The sequence below is a fragment of the Thalassophryne amazonica genome, chromosome 3 (assembly GCF_902500255.1).
Source record: "Thalassophryne amazonica chromosome 3, fThaAma1.1, whole genome shotgun sequence".
Classification (NCBI taxonomy): domain Eukaryota; kingdom Metazoa; phylum Chordata; class Actinopteri; order Batrachoidiformes; family Batrachoididae; genus Thalassophryne; species Thalassophryne amazonica.
In genome coordinates this window covers 137450268-137464516 of record NC_047105.1, presented here as the reverse complement: position 1 = coordinate 137464516, position 14249 = coordinate 137450268, and the positions used below count along the sequence as shown (strand labels likewise).

Below are 14249 nucleotides of genomic sequence, written 5' to 3'. Positions count from 1 at the left end.
AGAGAAGTTTCAGAAGAAGTCGGTTTCAGCATTTTATCTGGATATTCCACTGTTAAAGGAGATTTTTTTAATGAAAGACGTGTGGGCGGATTGCAGCGTCGACTCGCAGCCGCCACGACGCTCCGCCACAGGAAAACACCTCTGTTGGAAGCCTTAAGGACAAGTTGGAACATGCCCAACTGTTAAACAATTTCTCATATACTCACTCCACTGAAAGCCATCAAAAGCCGCCTGGATTTTACAAATGGTTATCAACACGGAGGTGTTTTTCCTGTGCCGCCGCTCCGCACCGGCTGTGTCCCGACGCGCGGACCCGTCCGCACATCTTTCATTAAAAAAATCTCCTTTAACAGTGGAATATCCGGATAAAATGCTGAAACCGACTTCTTCTATTACCTTGCAAACTACACAATTTGAAATAGCAAATTCTAAACATTACTGTTAATGATTGCAGATGCTGTAGCCACCTCCCAGTTTGGTACCATCTCCCAGGAATACAGGTTTCAAACCTCAATACCCATCATGTCTGACAGGGTGGCCAGAGGGTATTTACAGCTCAGTGCTCACCCCGCTTCGTCCTGTGGGAAGAGAGGGATCTTTCCCCCATGCTTTAAGCATAGGGCCATTGTTTACAACACACAGCGCTGGAAGACAAGATGTAACTGTTGATATATTACAGCTTTGGCCTTTACTGCTATGGACAGAACCTACACCTGGACAGCACCCCAGTCTGGTGCAGTACATGTTGAACTCTCATGTTTACAGCAATTAAATGTTTTTCTGCAAATAACTGTTTGGCTATTTGCTACCAGGAGCTACTAGACTACAGAGTGGTAGCTTATAGACACCATCTCCACGTTATAAGCTAAGGTGTGTCTGTGTGATGACGCTGTGCAGTCACTGACACTGAAGTGATTTATCTGAAATTTCATTGATATCACAGAAACGTTACTAATGTTACTGACTTATGAAATGTTCAAAAATGCTACTGAACTGTAAACAATTAACAGGTTCATGTAGAGCTGCCGGCAGCTGCTGCACAAAGTCGATGTCTGCTGGTCGTAAAGTCATACAAGAAACTAACAGAACCAGACAAAATCAGCAGTAACTAGAAGCACTCAGAGAGTGCAAACCTCCGCAAACCATGGGGTCACTGACGCCATAACATCTACACTCCGTGGAATCATTGAACCTAAAAAAATCTAACAATGATGTTTGCTCGGTAGTAAAAAAAAAGTTTAATCTGCTGTGACTGGATAGCATGTATCCTTAGTGCTTGGCATCACAGTTTATTGCAACTTGCACCTTTCCCAGAAGCTACTGTCATCTGAGCACTGATATTGATATTGCATGGGCTTATAGACAAAACAAATAAGAGACAAAATTCAATTTATTATTCAACTAAACTGCAAATATATGATTTTTTTTAACATTTATGAAACACTTCTCTAAACAAGGCCATGGGGTCACTGACCCTAAAGAGATTCCCTCCTTGGCACAGTGATCTATTCAACAATTCAGTGTTACAACCAAAACTATGATACATACACTTTTCTTTCCTTTATATTTAACATCCTTGACCATGAAAACATACCACTAGAACTTGGAATCACTTTTATGTCTTTATTAGTTCAAAAGTTATTGTATAAAAATGATTTTTCAGTAATGGCGGTTTTCATCTGGATCTAGCTCCATAACATCAATCAATCAATCAATTTTATTTATATAGCACCAAATCACAACAAACAGTTGCCCCAAGGTGCTTTATATTGTAAGGCAAGGCCATACAATAATTACGTAAAAAACCCTTTGAAGCTACATCAAATCTGATGACACCTTACTGAATCAGTACAGATTCAGCTACAACTTGGTGTTAGTTGTGCATCTCTAGCTTCATTTGTCACCTCACACTGACACATTTTCTATTTTACCTATATTTTTGCATATTCTGGATCACCAGATCCGGAATCCGGATACGATCATCACCAAACTTTGTTGTTTGATAGAACATTTGACTATGTTACACCCTATTTTTTTTCAAGCCTTTCTGCCTTGTTTTTGTGGAGTTAAAAACTAGAATGTCAAAATTCCCCCTATCCCGCAATGGTGAAGAATCATTTAAAAAATTCCTGGATCCGGATCGTGATCCGGATCACCACTAAAATTTAATCACTTGTTCCTCTTGTCATTTCCAACCACTCCACAAAATTTCATCCAAATCCGTTCAAAACTTATTGAGTTATCCTGCTGACAAACAGACAGACAAACAAACAAACGCGACCGAAAACATAACCTCCTTGGCGGAGGTAAAAAGTATATGGCATTTGTTGTTGCAAGTACTTGCAAACCATTGCAATATAACCAGTTACTACATTGCAATCATGTTAGGTACTGAATAATGTTCACATCATTGTGTTTCCATGTATTTTTTAGGCTATATCACCTCAGTGTCTGTGGAGTGATTTTGGCTACAAACATGAATATCTGTTTAGAAAATTAGATTTATGTTAGCCTGTTGAAAAGTTATATATTATGATGGCTTGAAATTGTTAATAAATATTTTTTGTCTTTACTGCATAAAACTCTTAAAGGTTATACCATTTAGTCCATGAGCCAGTCATCAATTTTGACCTAATCTGTACCACTTAAGGGTAAACGACACTTACAATCCAGCCTCAGTGTACCATGGCCTACGTAAAACTGCATGATAGTTATCCCAGGCTGGTAGCTACAGCCAGGTAGGGGTCAATGAAGGGTTATACAGAAGTCAAAATTAAAAAAAAAAAATTGAAAAATGGCCACCATTTTGAAAAAAGTACAGGTTGGGTCCTTATCTGAAAATGACCTCTATGAGGTGCACTATAACTCATGAAAGTTTCATGCTATTACCCCCATTTTGAAACACTTGGTTTCACCCTTAAATGCTACAAACTTAATCACTTATGTTTCTTTTTTACTTGCAGAGACCCTGAACTTTATGTTGATGCCAAGCAAGACTCAGGAAAATGCCAAGATTAACCATACTACAGCGAACAAAAATTACTGAGTATTTATTATTGAATTATTGAGGCACCAGACCAAGAGTGTCAAACAGGTGCAGCAACTTTATGCTAGACTGACAAAATGCAGGGCCAATATTGACATTGTTATGAAAACCTCAACCACCTTTCAGCTTTCTATCCAGCCATAAATTTATTTCCTAAACATATGCTTTGACCATTTTCTTTGCTGATAAAATGTTGCATATTTATATATATATATATATATATATATATATATATATATAATGTGTGTGTGTGTGTGTGTACCTACCTGCTGGACTATGTGTACACCAAAAATTTGTAAATGTTCATGTTAAACAAGCACAGTAAAATGGTAAATGGACTGCATTGCTTTTCCATCTGCATCAGACACTCAAAGCGCTTTACAATTAATCCCTCACATTCATGTGAGGGTGCTGCCATACAAGACACTCACACCACACACCAGTAGACCTTCCCCAAGGGCCCTTCGTGATTTTCCAGTCAGGCTTGAATTTGAACCGAGGATCTTCTGGTCTCAAGCCCAATGCCTTAACCACTAGATCATCACCTCCCCTAAAGTAGTGAACTTGTTTGGCTTAAAATAAGGTGTTGCAAAACATGAGCAACTCCCGCCCATTTTCATGTTGTAAAAGTAACTCTCATAGGGAAAAATGTTGGACACCCCTGCTGTGGTAAGTCACTATGTCACCAAGATTGCACCTTTTCAAAATTTTTGCAAAGTATTTGCACTCCTTAAAATAGTTATTGTCTTTGTTCTGATTTGTTCTGCTTTTGTCTTGCATCCTTCCACTCAATGGCCATTGTCAATTATCTGATTGATTTTTATATTCAACCTTGGACAATCTCATTTGCTGCTGATTCATAATTGTAATGTTTTCATTGCTGAACTTGAATTCTCTCTCACACTTACGTTTCCCGAAGAATAGGCTGCTGTATTCTGCAGGATGAAGTCGATTTGTGACTGATTGTGGTGCACTGGACAAGCTCATAAAGTAGATATATAACTGGAGTGAAATCAGTTTCAGGTTGGACATTTGATGGCCCATCAGATCAGTTTGATTTGGAAAGAAACTTATATTGTGATTATGCTGGGATACAGATACAGTATCATTTGAGAGGTATAACATTAATAGTCTGTTGTTTTTTGTTTGTTTTTTTTGTCATTTTCCCCACACTTCCAAAATCAGTAATAAGGACTAGCACAGGTAAGCATTACATCCAATTTTTAAACTAAAAATGTATGAAATCAGAACAAATTTCAGATCAAATGTGTTTAGAAATTGTTTTTAAACACACAAAGTGCCCAGTTTTTGTAGTCTTGAAATTGCAGTTAACACAAAGTATCAAACATAATCTGTATGCAGGATAGGTAACCCCTGAGCACAAAAATTAGTTATGCTTTCAAAAACAACGATGTAAAATAAATTGCAATACTCCTCTTGAGGGGCACTGCATAATAGCTTAATGACTCATTCTAAGTGTTTATTTTATTTGACTCTCAGGAGTCACTCACAACAATGAATAAAACTTGAACCATTCTAGAACACTTAAGGTGCCTTGACACTTGCACGAATTTGATCTGCCAACTGGTACGCAATGTGCCGTGTTGGAGAGTAAACTCGTTGAAACCTCATTATAAACCATTGTTAACTGTGTGCGACTTTGTGCAAGTGTGCAAAGAAAAATTAGAATTGTTCAAATCTGTCACACATTAATTATGTGAACTTCACGTGAACATTGCGCAAACAATTAAAAACACTTTAGTGTTACATCTATCATAAACATAATTTTACAGCTACTCATAAGAACATGCAAGTTTTTACCAGGCTATTACAAAATAAATAATGCAAATAATTACCTTTTAGACTATTCCAAATGCATTCGCGTCCTCATGAAGTGCATGAGAGAGTGAGGGAAGCTGCAGCTGAAATTGTCATCTGTGATTCCAGAAGCGATTAGAGGTGCTTTCATCAGCCGAACACTGAGAGGAAATGATTAATCTGCTACAAAAATATTATTTTATATACGTAACGTCCAGTGGCACAATGTGCAGCATCCAGCTGGGAATACAGTAGGTGGTATTTTCACAACGAATTACGCGGCAGCGCAGGGGTTAAATTAGTGCATGTGTCACGGCACTTCAATTCTCTGGCATATAGCCTAGTTTAACTATGGTTAAATAAAAAAAAATAAAAAAACATCAGTTGGATTTAGTTAAGCTAGTTGTGTTTGTCATTCTTAAATGCTAAAAACAGGTTGTAAAAGGATGTAGTTTGGGGTGGTATTTTGGAATTGCGACAGAAATCCATCATAAAAGCATGCCAAATCAACATGCAGATCCACCTCAGGTCTGCTGTGGCAGTCCTGAGTGAAAAACAAGGGAGAAGCTGAAGAGACTCTTACTTACAAATTAAAGTTAATGCAACTAAAGAGCCATAACACAAAGTTGGGTGAAAGAAGCAGAAACCGGTCAAAAAAAGGTCACTCAAAGCCCCATGTTGCGACCGCGTGTCACATGGCTGTCCACTCGATGGCCACGCTGGCCACGGATCGAGCGTTTTTATTTTTAACTCTGTAGTGCTTGCATGTGTGCACTGCTGCATGGCGATCACACCTCCAGAGGGACATGTAGAATATGACATGATGAGTGGTCCACTACTCTGACATGTCGGTCAGCTGTGCGCGTGAGCCTGTCACATGCATCAGCTGCACACACCTGCGCATGTGATACTACAGCTGAAATTATCATAATGTCCCATTTTGGGTAATGGGAGGGAATGTGTTACATGAGGTCCATCATGGACATGACAGGCTGTCCAGATGTGCACACTGTGCTGCACAGGGATCACACTGCACTCTAGCCACCGTTGGAGCATTTTCCACCTCAGCTGCACCTCCATAATGTTGGATTGTGGTTTGGGGGGGAGACATCTGAACTGCACACTCGCATTCCATTTTATTTATGAGGTGGGGGGACACTTGCACACCATATGTGTTGCTCGATGGGGAGCAAGGGTGGGATGCGGGACAACCGTGGGGCACTTAGAAAATGTGGGGCCATTTGCACATCCAACTCAAAAGTGGTCGCCTGCTCTGTATTTTCATACTGGCAGCAAGTCGCCCCGCCTTTTCTAAGTGCCACACAAGTGGTATTGGATGTTCGTGGGTGGGACCTGGATTCCGGCCGAGAGTGGGTCGAATGGCCACTCGCATGCCATTCTCTGACTTTCGGCCGTGGGTGTGAAGGCTGCCTCAGTCGCGTCATTCGGCCACGGATGGACATGTTCAGTGATTTCGTGCAGCTGCTCGGCCATGGCACAGTATGTCTGACCTGTGTATGGCATCAATCAATCAATCAATTTTTTTTTTATATAGCGCCAAATCACAACAAACAGTTGCCCCAAGGCGCTTTATATTGTAAGGCAAGGCCATACAATAATTATGTAAAACCCCAATGGTCAAAACGACCCCCTGTGAGCAAGCACTTGGCTACAGTGGGAAGGAAAAACTCCCTTTTAACAGGAAGAAACCTCCAGCAGAACCAGGCTCAGGGAGGGGCAGTCTTCTGCTGGGACTGGTTGGGGCTGAGGGAGAGAACCATGAAAAAGACATGCTGTGGAGGGGAGCAGAGATCGATCACTAATGATTAAATGCAGAGTGGTGCATACAGAGCAAAAAGAGAAAGAAACAGTGCATCATGGGAACCCCCCAGCAGTCTACGTCTATAGCAGCATAACTAAGGGATGGTTCAGGGTCACCTGATCCAGCCCTAACTATAAGCTTTAGCAAAAAGGAAAGTTTTAAGCCTAATCTTAAAAGTAGAGAGGGTGTCTGTCTCCCTGATCTGAATTGGGAGCTGGTTCCACAGGAGAGGAGCCTGAAAGCTGAAGGCTCTGCCTCCCATTCTACTCTTACAAACCCTAGGAACTACAAGTAAGCCTGCAGTCTGAGAGCGAAGGGCTCTATTGGGGTGATATGGTAATACGAGGTCCCTAAGATAAGATGAGACCTGATTATTCAAAACCTTATAAGTAAGAAGAAGAATTTTAAATTCTATTCTAGAATTAACAGGAAGCCAATGAAGAGAGGCCAATATGGGTGAGATATGCTCTCTCCTTCTAGTCCCCGTTAGTACTCTAGCTGCAGCATTTTGAATTAACTGAAGGCTTTTTAGGGAACTTTTAGGACAACCTGATAATAATGAATTACAATAGTCCAGCCTAGAGGAAATAAATGCATGAATTAGTTTTTCAGCATCACTCTGAGACAAGACCTTTCTAATTTTAGAGATATTGCGTAAACGCAAAAAAGCAGTCCTACATATTTGTTTAATATGCGCTTTGAATGACATATCCTGATCAAAAATGACTCCAAGATTTCTCAAAGTATTACTAGAGGTCAGGGTAATGCCATCCAGAGTAAGGATCTGGTTAGACACCATGTTTCTAAGATTTGTGGGGCCAAGTACAATAACTTCAGTTTTATCTGAGTTTAAAAGCAGGAAATTAGAGGTCATCCATGTCTTTATGTCTGTAAGACAATCCTGCAGTTTAGCTAATTGGTGTGTGTCCTCTGGCTTCATGGATAGATAAAGCTGGGTATCATCTGCGTAACAATGAAAATTTAAGCAATACCGTCTAATAATACTGCCTAAGGGAAGCATGTATAAAGTGAATAAAATTGGTCCTAGCACAGAACCTTGTGGAACTCCATAATTAACTTTAGTCTGTGAAGAAGATTCCCCATTTACATGAACAAATTGCAATCTATTAGACAAATATGATTCAAACCACTGCAGCGCAGTGCCTTTAATACCTATGACATGCTCTAATCTCTGTAATAAAATTTTATGGTCAACAGTATCAAAAACAGCACTGAGGTCTAACAGAACAAGCACAGAGATGAGTCCACTGTCCGAGGCCATAAGAAGATCATTTGTAACCTTCACTAATGCTGTTTCTGTACTATGATGAATTCTAAAACCTGACTGAAACTCTTCAAATAGACCATTCCTCTGCAGATGATCAGTTAGCTGTTTTACAACTACCCTTTCAAGAATTTTTGAGAGAAAAGGAAGGTTGGAGATTGGCCTATAATTAGCTAAGATAGCTGGGTCAAGTGATGGCTTTTTAAGTAATGGTTTAATTACTGCCACCTTAAAAGCCTGTGGTACATAGCCAACTAACAAAGATAGATTGATCATATTTAAGATCGAAGCATTAAATAATGGTAGGGCTTCCTTGAGCAGCCTGGTAGGAATGGGGTCTAATAAACATGTTGATGGTTTGGATGAAGTAACTAATGAAAATAACTCAGACAGAACAATCGGAGAGAAAGAGTCTAACCAAATACCGGCATCACTGAAAGCAGCCAAAGATAACGATACATCTTTGGGATGGTTATGAGTAATTTTTTCTCTAATAGTTAAAATTTTGTTAGCAAAGAAAGTCATGAAGTCATTACTAGTTAAATGAATACTCAGCTCAATAGAGCTCTGACTCTTTGTCAGCCTGGCTACAGTGCTGAAAAGAAACCTGGGGTTGTTCTTATTTTCTTCAATTAGTGATGAGTAGAAAGATGTCCTAGCTTTACGGAGGGCTTTTTTATAGAGCAACAGACTCTTTTTCCAGGCTAAGTGAAGATCTTCTAAATTAGTGAGATGCCATTTCCTCTCCAACTTACGGGTTATCTGCTTTAAGCTACGAGTTTGTGAGTTATACCACGGAGTCAGGCACTTCTGATTTAAAGCTCACTTTTTCAGAGGAGCTACAGCATCCAAAGTTGTCTTCAATGAGGATGTAAAACTATTGACGAGATACTCTATCTCACTTACAGAGTTTAGGTAGCTACTCTGCACTGTGTTGGTATATGGCATTAGAGAACATAAAGAAGGAATCATATCCTTAAACCTAGTTACAGCACTTTCTGAAAGACTTCTAGTGTAATGAAACTTATTCCCCACTGCTGGGTAGTCCATCAGAGTAAATGTAAATGTTATTAAGAAATGATCAGACAGAAGGGAGTTTTCAGGGAATACTGTTAAGTCTTCTATTTCCATACCATAAGTCAGAACAAGATCTAAGATATGATTAAAGTGGTGGGTGGACTCATTTACATTTTGAGCAAAGCCAATAGAGTCTAATAATAGATTAAATGCAGTGTTGAGGCTGTCATTCTCAGCATCTGTGTGGATGTTAAAATCGCCCACTATAATTATCTTATCTGAGCTAAGCACTAAGTCAGACAAAAGGTCTGAAAATTCACAGAGAAACTCACAGTAACGACCAGGTGGACGATAGATAATAACAAATAAAACTGGTTTTTGGGACTTCCAATTTGGATGGACAAGACTAAGAGTCAAGCTTTCAAATGAATTAAAGCTCTGTCTGGGTTTTTGATTAATTAATAAGCTGGAATGGAAGATTGCTGCTAATCCTCCGCCCCGGCCCGTGCTACGAGCATTCTGACAGTTAGTGTGACTCGGGGGTGTTGACTCATTTAAACTAACATATTCATCCTGCTGTAACCAGGTTTCTGTAAGGCAGAATAAATCAATATGTTGATCAATTATTATATCATTTACCAACAGGGACTTAGAAGAGAGAGACCTAATGTTTAATAGACCACATTTAACTGTTTTAGTCTGTGGTGCAGTTGAAGGTGCTATATTATTTTTTCTTTTTGAATTTTTATGCTTAAATAGATTTTTGCTGGTTATTGGTGGTCTGGGAGCAGACACCGTCTCTACGGGGATGGGGTAATGAGGGGATGGCAGGGGGAGAGAAGCTGCAGAGAGGTGTGTAAGACTACAACTCTGCTTCCTGGTCCCAACCCTGGATAGTCACAGTTTGGAGGATTTAAGAAAATTGGCCAGATTTCTAGAAATGAGAGCTGCTCCATCCAAAGTGGGATGGATGCCGTCTCTCCTAACAAGACCAGGTTTTCCCCAGAAGCTTTGCCAATTACTATGAAGCCCACCTCATTTTTTGGGACACCACTCAGACAGCCAGCAATTCAAGGAGAACATGCGGCTAAACATGTCACTCCCGGTCCGATTGGGGAGGGGCCCAGAGAAAACTACAGAGTCCGACATTGTTTTTGCAAAGTTACACACCGATTTAATGTTAATTTTAGTGACCTCCGATTGGCGTAACCGGGTGTCATTACTGCCGACGTGAATTACAATCTTACCAAATTTACGCTTAGCCTTAGCCAGCAGTTTCAAATTTCCTTCAATGTCGCCTGCTCTGGCCCCCGGAAGACAATTGACTATGGTTGCTGGTGTCGCTAACTTCACATTTCTCAAAACAGAGTCGCCAATAACCAGAGTTTGATCCTTGGCCGGTGTGTCGTCGAGTGGGGAAAAACGGTTAGAAATGTGAACGGGTTGGCGGTGTACACGGGGCTTCTGTTTAGGGCTACGCTTCCTCCTCACAGTCACCCAGTCGGCCTGCTTTCCCAGCTGCTCGGGATCTGCCAGAGGGGAACTAACGGCAGCTAAGCTACCTTGGTCCGCACCGACTACAGGGGCCTGGCTAGCTGTAGAATTTTCCACGGTGCGGAGCCGAGTCTCCAATTCGCCCAGCCTGGCCTCCAAAGCTATGAATAAGCTACACTTATTACAAGTACCATTACTGCTAAAGGAGGCCGAGGAATAACTAAACATTTCACACCCAGAGCAGAAAAGTGCGGGAGAGACAGGAGAAGCCGCCATGCTAAACCGGCTAAGAGCTAGTAGCTGCGCTAAGCTAGCGGATTCCTAAAAACACGCAAAGTGAATAATGTGTAAATAATTTAGAGGTGATTCAGCAGAAGGAGTGCTTTAGTTAAGGCACGTGGAGATTACACTGGGAAACAAATCGTAATCTAGATAACTAGATCAATCTAACTGCGCAGATTAAACAGCTAACAGATACAGAAAAACACCGCTGTGCTCCGGAACAGGAAGTGATACAATACCGCAGTGAGAGCCAACCACCAGTAGAGGCATGCCGTGCGAATGCTGCAAATATGATCAGATGGCAGTGCAACCTCATCTTGCCCACAGTTCAAATGGGTTTCTGGTGCGAGCGTCATGCAAATATAGAGTCCATGTGCCGTGCCCAAATGGATGTGGCGACTGCTGTCTGAGGTGTTTGAGTGTGGCTCAGATTTTCCTCCTCCTTCGTCCACTATTCCACCTCAATCATGTTATGTGTGAAGGGGCCTTAAAAAACAAAAAGGCAACCATGCTGCTGTGAAAGAAGAATTTTCAGCTTCAGGAACAATACAGTTAGGTCAGGTTGCTTTTTTGAGTTGTGTTAGTTGTTAGTTTATCCAAAAGATAAATTTTATCTGAACTTAATCTGACTTGCTAGTTGTAATGCAAAGTTGAGTCAATTTAACCTACTCTTCTGTGTGAACGCAAAGGCTTACTTAGGAAAACAAGTCAGCACAACAATCAGGACTTGAAGTGAAACATCTTTAAAAACTTTTGCAGCTGATTGCATTACATTTTTTAAGTTGACTCAGCTTTTTATTTTTTACAGTGCAGTGCAGAGAATCTAGACTCGGGTGGTATAATCAAATGTCATCCCAATCAAAACTGTAGCAGCCATGTTCTGGATTACCTCACAATCCTTTAAAAGCATCTCTTCTAAGATTTGTTTTCTTCTCCCACCACTTAGTGGAGTAGGATATAGTATTAGAATGCATTCAATTTATGTTATCCATGGCCAAGACAGGACATTGCTCACAACCTTTTCTAAGATGACGTCATGTCAGGCATGATCTCATCTTACATGTACATGCATTTGTGACATTTCCAGTCTTTGTTTTAATTTGTCAATCTTTGTTACAAAAGCACGGAGTAGTCTCTGGTACCAGGGTTCAATCAGCTGCTTCAGTCAGTCTGAATCCCAGTCAGATTGCAAGGTGGTACAACAGCTGTGGGAGGGATTTGCTGGGATTGGTGATCAGGGCTGAATTCCAGGTGGAGTTGCTGTCCTCCTGGTGCTGCAAGCAATCTTTGGTTCCATTTGAGAGATGTATTATCCCAACAGACTGGAAGAAAGGACTTGTTGTCCCTGTCTGGAAAAAAAATGCAAATCACCTGGATTGCAACAACTGCAGGGGTATTATACACAGGAAAGTGAAAGGTACTTCCAAGGGTGGTTCTCCATACGATTCATTGTCAGCTGCTTTCTGCTTAATGACCAGAGCATGTTGGTTTAATGCAAAGCACTGTTAATTGAATGAAAGTGTGAATATCAGGTGTGCAGCTTTGTAGTAGATGCTGATTTTCATAAACGTGATTCATTTGATTGGGCTGCTGTGTTGACCATCTTCAAAATTTGCAGGACCCTGCAAATTTGCTGAACATCACATGTGGCCTAAATGTGAGAGTTGTGAGTGTTGTGCAGACTGAAGAGTCTCCCAGTGAACTGTGGTGTTTGTTAGGGATATATTCTGGCTCCTGCTTTGTTCAGTACTTGTGTGGATTTGCTGTTGGGTTGGGTTGTGGAATCGAATGACTTGGGTGCCTTTATTGATTCATCAATCTTAGTTTTGCAGAAGATCTTGTGATCTTTGTAGATTCAATGGATGTCCTACTTACAGCACTTCAAGACCTGACTGAGGAGTTTTTGGCTTTGCGATTATCTTTGATCATGACTAAGATGCAGGCTTTCAGTAACTTTCTGGACTCTGGCAAAAAACTCTTGTGATGAAAGTGTCTAACTTATTGAAAGAGTTGCTTACCTTGGGCTTTTATTACATCCACCAAGGATGCAATAAAATTATTGGCATTTATTTATTTGTCTGTCTGTCTGTTACCAAGATTATGTCAAAACTACTGAATGGATTTTGACAGAATTTCCACCACATATAGATATTAGATCAGTGATGACTCCATTAAATTCTGGATCAAGATTTCATTTATATAGACTTTGAAGGATTACTTCAAACTACTTCAAGGATTCTCACCAAATTTGCACGATGGATAGATTTTGGAGATGATCTGGATCAGGATTGGCGAACATCAGAAATCTCTGATTGCTCTTGTTCTCAAAGTAATGTGTGGGTGAATAATAATCAGTCAGCTGATTATTGGCCTTTTGTCATCAGGCACCTTTTTTATGGAGCACTTTGCCAGTTGTCAAAAGACAGTCTGGCTTTATGGACTCAATTTAAGATTTATCAGTTTTCTTTCTCTTATAACTGACATTGATTTAGTGTTTTTGATTTGTTCTTTCACCGATTTCAATTGTTTAAATTGTATTTTATTGAATTTTGTTGTTTTAGCAATTTTTTTCATTGCTGTTAGTTGTAATCATATTCTCTTGTACTTTGCATTACTAATGTTGTTGTGGTTACCAGAATGGATAGTCACCCAATTGAGGTACAGTGCATCCAGAACATATTCACAGTGCTTCACTTTCTCCATGTTTTTTTTTAATGTTACAGCCTAATTCCAAAATGGATGACATTCATTTTCCCCCAAAATTCTACAACCCCAATTCCAATGAAGATGGGACATTGTGTAAAATGTAAATAAAACCACAATACAATGATTTGCAAATCCTCTTCAACCTATATTCAATTGAATACACCACAAAGACAAGATTTTTAATGTTCAAACTCATCAACTTTATTGTTTTTATGCAAATATTTGCTCATTTTGAAATGGATGCCTGCAACACATTTCAAAAAAGCTGGGACAGTGGTATGTTTACCACTGTGTTACATCACCTTTCCTTCTAACAACACTCAGTAAGTGTTTGGGAACTGAGGACACTAATTGTTGAAGCTTTGTAGGTGGAATTCTTTCCCATTCTTGCTTGATGTACGACTTCAGTTGTTCAACAGTCCGGGGTCTCTGTTGTTGTGTTTTGCGCTTCATAATGCGCCACACATTTTCAATGGGCGACAGGTCTGGTCTGGACTGCAGGCAGGCTAGTCTAGTACCCGCACTCTTTTACTACGAAGCCACGGTGTTCTAACACATGCAGAATGTGGCTTGGCATTGTCTTGCTGAAATAAGCAGGGATGTCCCTGAAAAAGACGTTGCTTGGATGGCAGCATGTGTTGCTCCAAAACCTGGATGTACCTTTCAGCATTGATGGTGCACTAATACACCCCATACCATCACAGATGCTTGCTTTTGAACTTTGCGCTGGTAACAATCTGGATGGTCTTATTCCTCTTTTGTCTTGAGGACACGACGTC

The 14249-nt window shown here is 40.3% G+C and overlaps 1 protein-coding gene across 1 annotated transcript in view; it reads left to right on the top strand.

Annotated features, from left to right (window-relative positions):
* cntn3b (contactin 3b) overlaps positions 1-14249 on the top strand; it is a 519637-nt gene that overhangs the window by 457644 nt on the left and 47744 nt on the right.